Genomic DNA, 10,487 nt, shown 5'->3' with positions numbered 1-10,487 from the left:
GTAAACTAAATGCGATCAAGCTCTTGACTTGAAGCATAAATTGTACTTAAGTCACAGTTAGCAGTAAAGTGAAGTCAAGTGTCTGGCAAAAGGCTGGTCCAGCAAATAGTCTCCAATAAGGAAGGGGAATGTAAATATTTTATTTCAATATGTGGAATACATTCTAGTTTTTTTAGAAGTCCATGTAGTAGGAATGTTGAGAGTTGTAGGATGTCAGTATGATATATCTTGTCATCCTGGTCTTTTCGCATATAACCACAGTGCCTGACCAAGTGATTATCAGGGTGTTTAGGTCCTGTGGACCTGTTAGGCCTAATCTCATGAGGAGATGTTTTTGTGAGTTTTGTTTTGTTTTGGTTTTTTTTTTATGTAGACTGTTCTGCTGGGTCGACAGACGTTGAGACAAAAGTCCTTGCAAAAACACTTACACATGGGGAAAATCTACAGAGTGAGGAACCTTCTGTACAGGAAGAGATGGACTGAAGTCATGCAGCAGTTCACCTAATGCAGATCTAATTTACGGTTCTACTGAAAAATATCTGAAAAGATGTGACCAGGGACCTTGTCTTAGAAAGCTGTGCAGAGAAGCTTCAACGTGGTAAAGGATTCCTTCCACACTGGCAGCAGTCAGCCAGCAATGTCATTCATCCCCCAGCTAGAAGCTTTCGTGTCTCAATGAAATGGTGTTAATGAAGATGGTCTTTGCAATGAGTCAAAAGGATGGGAAACACTGGGTGACAGGACAACAAGTTGGTAGAGAAAGACAGACAAACTCACATGCACTGGAAAACTGTGTGAAGGCTTCCTCTGCTGGGAACTGGGCCAGAAGGGTGGACTTTCCCTGCCTTTGCTATGAATGTGCACACTGAGACTGAGTTCACTCTTTGTAGCTTGGCAGAGGCAGTGCCAGCGCGGACCTTGCTTATGACTTGCAGCCTATGGAGTGTCTGCTGCACTACCTCAGCTGTTGGGAGGAGGTTGTCTGGCGAGCAAGGATGCTTTGGGGAATCTCTAACAGGAGATACTTTAAGTCAGGGGACTAAAGCATATTCCCTTCTGAGCATACGCAGTCAAGGGGCAATCCATGGAAACCTGCAGAGCAGTCAAGTCCTTTGGTCTCCCCTCCATCAGCTCTCTGGGCTCTTCTTTCAGATGTAGACTGAACTTTATCCAGATGCTCATCCCTGGGCACTAGGATGGTTCATCTCATCTTTGGTCTCCTTCATAAGCCTTCTTGAAACTTCAATGACTCAAGCCAGTCCACAAGCTGAGGAGAAGGTGAATCGCTTTGTTCATGGCACGACATCCCCCCTTTGGGTGCGGTTCCCCTTTTTCCATCACCTCTGGCTCTTCTTCTGCCTCTCCGTTTCTCTCTTTCTACATGCAAAAGATATCTGTACTTCATAGCAGGTCTTCACCCGTACACTCTCCACCAACAATCCAGTGCTCTGGTAGTGTAAAAACTGCCAGGGACCAATCCAGCCCTTGTCTGTGATCTGTGAGCAGGGAAACACAACACTTAACTGAAGATCTGATTAGTCACCGAGAGATCATCAGCACAGAGCTTAGATGGCAAACACCAGCCAGATGTGTTGATCAAAAGGCTACCATTTAACAAGAAACTTTTACATTAAACATCTTTCACCCAGCCCTTGGAAGGAGACAAGACAGCTGAGACTTTTTGCATTCGCATTTTATCACCAATTATTGAAAAGCTCTTGATTCTCTTGATTTGTGGCAAGTTCAAACATTTTCTAGTCCAACTGCTCTCAGCAAAGACAATGTTGAAATCATCCAAGTTTAGTTCCACCCAAGATCAGTTAAGGTTCCTGTGTTAAGTATTTTAAGATCTATTGAGACCAAACTCTTTCACAATGAATAGCACTTCATCAACAAACCAGATTGCATGAATAGGGGAAATACAAGCAATCTTCTTCACCTAAGTTTTACCAAAAAAACCCAAAACCAAAACAAAAAAACCAACCATCCAACCAACCAACCAACCAAAAACAGAAAGAAAAATACTGCATTATTCCTCACATGATTTAGGGATAGAGCTAATTAAAAAGTGTGTGACAGAACATATTTCTCCTTGAAAATGCTATTTCATTGAAATAGACTACTTCTGAATGTGGTAATTTCAAAGGAAATTTGTTTTTGAAACAGGGCTAGAAGAAAAAAAGTTTAAGTGTTCCTTTCTGAACCCATTATCTCTGAAATCTCCTGAGGTCTGGCTACAAGCCCATAGCACTGAAATGGTGCTTGTTTGGAGAGGAAGGAGGTAGAGACACAACAGAATTACAACGCCCAGAATGATACTTACATTCACTGATTTCTTACACAAGTCCTTAATGAAGACTAATGGAAGGGTTAAAAGCAGTCAACTTGCATTTATCAGGAACAAGTCATGCCAGAACAAAGTGATGGCGTTTCTTTGCCTGGGTGACCTGCTTGAAAAAGAAGGAGAAAGTGGTGGATATCAGTGAGTAGCATGAGTGAAGTCTTCTGATGCTATTTCCAGCAAAGCAAGTTAACACATAGTGTAGGTGAGGTCATCAGGAAGCACAAACAATGGTTGATTCTAATTAATAGATTTATTAAATACAGAAAGATTTAACTGACATGTCCCAGACAAAGTCTGATAGGTGGAGGGTGGACTGACAGGATTTAGTCAGTCTTGCCTGCGTGGATTAGGGAAAGTGTCTGCAGCCCCTCAGGTGGCATTCGCTAAAGACACACAGGGCAGGAGAATTCAGTAGCCTAAAAATAGGGACATGGATTAAGACACTGAGAAGCAGGAAGATGGGATTGCAAAGGACAGACTATTGGATATGCAGGATGCTCTAGCAAAAAGGCAGAGCTGATTTGGAGCAGTGCAAATAGGCATGCAACTTGAAAGAGAATGATTTTGCTCTGGTCACCTCAGAGATGGTAGGGTCTTGACTCAAGTCTTGTGCCTAATTGTGAAGCTGTAATGCAGGAACTACTCAGGGGCACTGCAAAAATGCCAGCGCAGAGAAAAGAGCAAGAGCAAGACAGAGGGGTCATCTGTAATACATAGTATGTGAGGAAAGAACTTGTTATCCCAGAAAAGAAGAGACTGAACAGAGACTTTCAATTACTTTTTAGTAGGTAAAAGGTGGTAGTAAAGAGATAAGAAGCTAATTACTCTCTTTGTTGGGGCTAGAAGAAGAAAAATCGGAAAAACTTCTCATTTTCACAAGAACAACTGGACTTTCTCACATCCTAACCAGTTAACCTCAAAGAGAGTTGTTGATTGATTCCACATCTATTAATCTGCAGCAATATGTATGTCTGGTTTTGTTCCATTTTACATTTCTGTTGGGATGGTGTTGGAGCTGAGTGTGTTTCAGAGTGCCAGATTTCCTTGCCACCTGGAGATGACGAGTTTGGCTTGGTCTGTCAGGAGGCATAGGTGTTCTGTAAAGATGTGCATCAACCCTCTCATGAATTAGAGAGCTGCTGTGATGTACGAGGGTGGTAAGAACATCTCAGAGTTTTTGTGGAACTCTGTGTTTCTTACTGCAAGAAGTGGTAGAACAGCCTTGAAGAGAAAGCTGCATTTAGAACTTCCACAGTGGACAGTCTTTTCTCAATGTCAGATGTAACTATATTTCATTGCGTAATACTGTTGAGAAACTTAATTTGTCCTTGGTACTTGAGAAGGGAAACTATCTGAACTGACACCATCTTGTTTTGCGTTTCTTAGTATAACACCAATTAATTTTCAGTTACAAGATTTATTCCAAATTTCATGGCATGCTTTCGTGGATATTGGTTTTTATTTCCTAATACATCCATGCCAACTCATTTACATGAGCCTCAGATCCACCATGACCCAGACCAGCTGGCAATTTCCCACAGTCAAAGACAAATTTTCCAAAATACAAAACTGTGAAAGATATTCTTTCCACAGTAACATAACATCAAATCCAGGTATTCAGAAGCATATCAGATTCTCATGTCTGGTACACTTTCCTTTGAGATGTGCATCTAATGAATTGTCCACAGCTTCCATCTCTCCTCAAATTACCTTCTCTTTGGAGAGGCACAATGAATAGAATTACAATTTCAGCTCTGACACTTCTAACGAGTCACTTTACTAACATGTGGTACCTGATTACAGTCCAGGTAGAGCCTGCAAGTCCTCCTGCAAGAGGAAATAAAGAAATAAGAAAATGAGAAAGAAATAAAAAGTGGGAAGAAGAGTATTCACAGGTGTTGGAATCTTACTTTGGATTGCAGCAGTACCACTGGTGCACAAGACAGAAGGAACAAAGGAGAGTTTCCAGCTTTTAGTAGGACTTCAGCACATGGCAGTGCTTTCCCCTTCAAAAGATACATTTTGGATGGGGGGGCAAAAAGGAAGGGACGTGAAGAAATCTTGTTTCTACTGTCTTCTCACACAGCACATGGTTGCACTATGGAGCTCCATGCCACTGTCAATTGCGACACCTGAAATCAGAGCATTATGGAAAGAAAGGTGAGGTCTGTGATATATTAATGTAATACAAAGAGACACGACCCAGCAGGTAGCTGGCGAGTAGCCAAATCTGTTTATTTCAAAGAAAAGTACCTCCTTATAACCCCTCTGGAGGACATGTGACCGCCTGACCAATGACAGCACAGCATACATTGCTCATGTGCCCCAGTAGGCTGTCCAGAGACTTCAACTCCCAGAATGCTTCCCTCCGCATTCTCTGGACACATCCCTACATCTCCTCCCATCCAATTATTTAAGGCGAGTCATGAAAACAGTGCAATAACGACACTGCAAATAACAGAACACTGCCTTATACAATTACCATAGCATTGCAGCGATCCAGCACACCTCTCACTCTGGTTCCTTAACAGCTTATGTATCTATAGAAAATGTTTTCTTTAACCTTTTAAACCCATTCATATTACCTTAAACCTTTTTTTCCCTAAGGGGCATGGTGTAACCTGGAAAAACAGCTTTATTAATCTAAGGGCCTTGGCCCAACTGTGTAGTACCTATAAATTGTAACCTTTATTTTTCTCAGGGTTTATATAAATAGGAAAATTCAAATTTATTTCAAAAGCAAGTTAAATGCAGTAAACTAAATTCTCCTAATGTGACCATGTGGCTGAGGTAGTGATATTCTTATAAGGTGTTTGGTGTTAAAGGTGCTTTATACATTCACATAACTCTTTTATTCACTCGCAGACACTCACATGGGTGGCCGCCACTTCACTCTTCACATACACACTCATGGGTTTTTGTATAAACTCTGCATTTTGCCACACTGGTCATCTTCAATTGTAAACCTGAAATGTAAACATCATTACCAAATGGTAAACATAACTGTGTTTTTAAACTCTGCATTACTCTGGTTCTTGCTGCTGTGTGGATGTACCTAGGTAAGGTCTAACATACCTGGAAGGAACCCATTTCAGCTCTTTTCCTGTAGATACACATGCATAACCCCTCCCCCATGTCACAAGATCTACCAGTCCTACCCACTGTCCTGAAATTAGATCCCTCATCATGACTGGTGGTCTGGGAGAGGAGAATGCCTGAGGTCTGTGTTGCCTTTTGTGCCTGCTTTTTTCAGCACTGTCACAATTTAAAAAATTTATGACACAAGTGGCTTTCCACAGACGCTCTTGTGGGCTGCAGATGGATTCCCCATTCCTTTGTTTAAGCAACATGTCTTTTAAGGTGTGATGTGCCCTTTCTACTATGGCCTGTCCTGTAGGTGAATGTGGGATGCCTGTAGAGTGAGAAATTCCCCAATTTGACAGGAAGGTTTTTACCTTTTCTGATATGTAAACTGGTCCACTGTCGCTTTTAATCTGTTTTGGGGTACCCAGCATTGCAAAACAGCTGAACCAGTGCCTTATCACGTCCTTTGCCTTTTCCCCAGTGCATGCAGTGGCAGTGGGGCCCCCTGGTGGTCTAGTGGTTAGGATGCGGCACTCTCACCTACACGGTCCGGGTTCGATTCCCAGTCAGGGGACTTCCCCGGGCAGATGGAGCTCGTCAGCCCTGTAAGGCCATCCATCTAAGAGAAGGTCACTCTAAACAAACCTACGTCCTGAGGACCTCACTGCCATCGTCCAAGCTCGCTCGGCCCCAGCAGATGAACCTCAGGATTAAAGGGTGGGCTCAGTTCAGTGCACACTGTGTCTCATGTAGCGGTGAATCTGATGAGAAATTGGTTTAAACATGTTTCAAAATGGCTTTTTGTATTTTCTGCAGTGTCACTGTCCCCCTTTCCCAGACACCCCCTGTGAAGCTATTGTCTCCCACACAAGGTGTCCTGGGAAGGTGTCCTGAGGTGTCCCATTGGTCCTTGGTAAACCCCTTCCTATTGGGTGTTGACCCCTTACCTGATGGTTTTTTTCTGTGTGACCCTGAACTTGTGATTGGTCCCCTTTGACCCTCCTAAAAGCCTTATAAACCCCTTCCCAACAATAAACTCTCTCTTGCCTCCTCTCCACGCCGGTGTGCTGTCTCTGTGCCTGCCATGGAGCCACGTGGGTGCTGGGGGGAGGGGAGAGCACCTCTCCCCTCCAGGCTCGGGGCCTGAAAAACCCTGTCGCTGGAGTTCCCTTTCCCCGCCCTTCAAGACGTCGGAATGGTTCTTCAGAAGGAGATGGAACTAGAAATGGGCTCCCCCACGTCGTGGGTGGGGAAAGGGACCCAGAGTCTCACCTAAAAAATCCACTGCGCACGCTTGAAGGGTAAAAGACCTTTCCCAAATCTTCTTTCGCGAAGACTGGCCATGGCAGTGGCAGTGATGTATTTTGAGTGTATGTCAACTGTAACATGTACATATTTCAATGGGCCGAATTCAGGTATAGGTGTTATATCTGTTTGCCAAATCTCATTTGCCACTAATCCTCTGGGGTTAACTCCTTCTTGAGATGGCATTGGAGTTATTTGTTGGCAATCTGGGCATGACATAACTACGTCTTGAGCCTTATTGAGTGTGATTTGAAATTGTCTCTTCACTGAGCATGCATTCTGATGAAAAAATGAATGAGACAATTTCACTTGCTCTAAGACTTTGGGCACTGTGTTAAATACAGCTGTTCCATCCGTCCTCTGGTTCCCCTCTGCTATGGGCCCTGGCATTTCTGTGTGCGATCTTATGTGCATGGTGTAAAAAATGAAACCTCCTGTGGTTAACAAGAAACCAAACAGTACGCATTTCAACCAACAAGTGAGGGTTTGCAACATCTCAAAGAAATGAACCTTTGAGACAGGATACTAAACCTGCTGCATAGCAAGAATCTGTTACAACATTAACAGGTTACTCTGAGAACCTTTCCAAGGCAATACAGATAGCAGCCAGTTCCAGAACCTGTACAGAACTTTGGTTCGTGGTCTGCACCTCTTGTTCCCACCATCCTGTATCAGGGTTTACCCATGTCACTGCAACTTTCCTCGTCCGTCCTGATGCATCAGTAAAGGCCTTTTACTGGTTAGTGTTTGCTTCTGGTTGTGGTTTTTAAGGGTAAGTTACCCATTTCTGCCCAAAGCCTGCGTTTAGCGTAATGTATAGAAATGTCACTATCGTAGCTTGCCAAGAAAGCCTGAAATTCTGCATCTTTGGCCAGCAGCCAGTCCAGTCTGTCCTTAGTCACCGGGATGTAGATGGTCGCAGGGTCCTGTCCGTCCAGCTCCTGTAGACGTCCTCTGCCTTTAACGACAAGCTTGGCAAACATTTTGTTGGTGGTCCACACAGTTTTAGGGGGTGAATGGGGCAGAAACAGCCACTCTAGGACCCTTAGTGGATCTTTTTCAGTTTGATCCCACTGAAACAAGACTGCAAATAGCTGGAACCTGCTAGGAACAAGAGTAAGGCAGATTTGCAGTTCAGGATCTCTCCTTCTGCCTTGCCTGCTCTCGATTGCCTTGGAGCCTGTCTCTAACACCTGCTTTGCCTCTGCAGTCAGAGAGCTGCTAGGTATCAAGTCTGAGTTACCCTTTAACAGTTCAAACAGGGGGTGTAGCTCCTCTGTGGTTAAGCCTAAGATATGCCTTGACCACTTGATGGCTCCTAGAAGTTTTTGCAATTCGTTTAATGTTAAGGTATCTTTTACCTTAAGCTGAAGTGACTGGGGCGAGATCTCCTGCTGTGTGATTCTCCATCCAAGGTAAGTCCAGGGCTGCAATCGCTGGATTTTTTTCTGGAGCGACCTGCAATCCTGCATCTTGGACAGCATCGGTTAGAGCAGTAACAACCGATTGCAATTCAGTCTCTTTGGCCGTGGCGATTAAAATGTCATCTATGCAATGGTAAATGATTGCTGAGGGATAAAGCTTTCTGATGGGGTGAATAGCTTTTGCCACAGCATTCTGACATATGGTCGGACTGTTTCACGTCCCCTGAGGAAGAACAACCCAGTGTTACCTCTGCACGGGCTGTGCGTTGTTCAGAGAGGGTATAGAAAAAGCAAACCGTGGAGCATCCTCAGGGTGCAGAAAGATGGTAAAGAAGCAGTCCTTCAAATCAATTACCATTAATGGTCATCCTGCTGGAAGCATACCAGGTGAAGGGAGTCCTGGTTGCAATGCCCCCGTGGGTTCTATTACTGAGTTAACTGCCCTTAAGTCATGCAACATTCTCCACTTGCCACTTTTCTTGGGGATACAAAACACGAATGTATTCCAGAGACTCGTAGTTGGCACAATATGTTCTGCTTCAAGCTGCTCTTTTACAAGTTCTCTTAAATGAGCAAGCCATCCCTTTTTTATGGGCCATTGATCAATCCATATAGGCTCATCACTTTTCCAGACCAGCTTAATCTGTCCTTGGAACGGTTGTTCAATGGCCCCTACTGAAAAACCTGGTCATCTGCAAGAGCAATTTGCATGACTGTGCTAAACAGTCCCAAGATATCTCTCCCCTACAACGCGCATGGTATAGGAGCAACAAAAGGAGCTATCTTGGCCACTTGTCCCTCTGGCCCCAGCATTATGCGTATTTGAGCACTCTGCCTGGGCCTTTGTATACCCCCCACCCCCTGAATGGTGGAAGCCAGGTAAACAGTAGGCCAGTCAGGAGGCCATTCTGTGTCCTTAATGATGGTAACATCGGCCCCTGTGTCCACCAAGCCTGTGAATCTACGCCCATCTATTTGGCACATTATCTTAGGCTGCATTGTTGTAATGGCCCTTGCCCAATAGATTTGTGGCTCGCCTGTGTTTCCAAAAGCCCCCGAGCCCCTCTCCCCCTCCCCAGCAGGAGACACGCTGAAAAAAGGGATCAATTGGGCAATCTTTTGTCCTTTAGGGATGTAACAGGGGGTACTGGGGTCCATGCCATTATTTGAATCTCACTGTGTGAGTCTGAGTCTATCACTCCAGGCAGAACAAACAAACCCATCCTAGTGGTTGACGATCTCCCCATTAACAGTGCATGTACCCCTCGGGCCAACGATCCCCAAACCCTTGTAGGAATTAACACTAACAGTAGATGTTATACTTACTGGGTCTCCGTTGGATAAATCCAGCCCAGCGCCAGATCGCCAGCCTGTTTTCCTGAGCTGAATTTTTTTGTTGTGCCAGGGTGCACAACTTCGCCCCCGTCTCCAGTTTCCCTGCTGTGAGGAGTTTTTTGACCCCTGCTTCCCTTGCTGACACTTTTGGCACACTGGTATGGGGGTTTTCTTAGGGCGATCCCTTTGAAAATGATCAGCAGCACCACATCTATAGCAACTGCTTTTAGGTCTTGCCACCTCCTGCACTCTCAGCTGCGTGCTTAAAGCTGTAGCCAGAGAAGCAGTTTGGTGTTCGACCGACTTAACACCCTGGCATGCTCGAACCATCTCAGCAATGCTGCAGCTTTCCCTTTTAGGGAGAGCTTGCAAAGCTCTTTTACAGTCTAGATTTAAGTTCTCATATGCCAGTTGCTTAAAAAGCATTTCTCTAGCTTCATCATGCTCAATTTGCCTGTTTAAAGCAGCCTGCAGCCTATCAAGAAACTGAGAGAGGGGTTCAGTAGAACCTTGTAAAACCTTTGTGAAGGACATATTACTGTCTCTGTCTGTACTTGGGAGTTTTCTCATTGCTCTTAAAGGCAGTTTTGCAATCACTTCATAAATTTCTTGGGGGTAGCCTGCTTGTGAGTCTACTGTGGCAAAATCCCCTTCTGCTGTTAAGTGATTGCATGTTATGCCTGCTTGTGGATTATTCGCATACACTGCACAATTGTCACGAAAATCCGTCAACCAAACGCTGCACTGTGTATTTGTTAGGACCAGTTTCAGCAAAGCTTTTCAATCATGTGGGGTAAACACCTGAGTTGAACTCAACGTCTCCAAATATGCAAACGTATTAGTCAAGGAAACACCAGTTTCTCTTACTAACTGCCTCAATTCCTTTGTTACCTCATAGGGCAAAGGTTGGAACTGAGGGGCCTGGCATTAGCGGAATATGACTGGACATGCATGAATCACTTGCAAATCTCCCACCTTCCTTGCAGCATCTACCC

The 10,487-nt window shown here is 44.4% G+C and overlaps 1 long non-coding RNA gene across 1 annotated transcript; it reads right to left on the bottom strand.

Annotated features, from left to right (window-relative positions):
- Nucleotides 1-4,094: 4,094 nt before the first annotated feature.
- Nucleotides 4,095-5,568, bottom strand: LOC120324318. The gene is made up of 3 exons (XR_005565535.1): nt 5,218-5,568; nt 4,255-4,476; nt 4,095-4,171 (listed from the first exon to the last, which is right to left on the bottom strand). It is a non-coding gene; the product is annotated as an uncharacterized LOC120324318 (long non-coding RNA).
- Nucleotides 5,569-10,487: the final 4,919 nt, after the last annotated feature.

Source organism: Pipra filicauda, unplaced genomic scaffold (assembly GCF_003945595.2).
Source record: "Pipra filicauda isolate LSUMZ 115617 unplaced genomic scaffold, ASM394559v2 scaffold492_size439525_pilon, whole genome shotgun sequence".
Classification (NCBI taxonomy): domain Eukaryota; kingdom Metazoa; phylum Chordata; class Aves; order Passeriformes; family Pipridae; genus Pipra; species Pipra filicauda.
The sequence above is the reverse complement of the archived record's forward strand: the minus strand, read 5'-3'. Positions and strand labels throughout refer to the sequence as shown.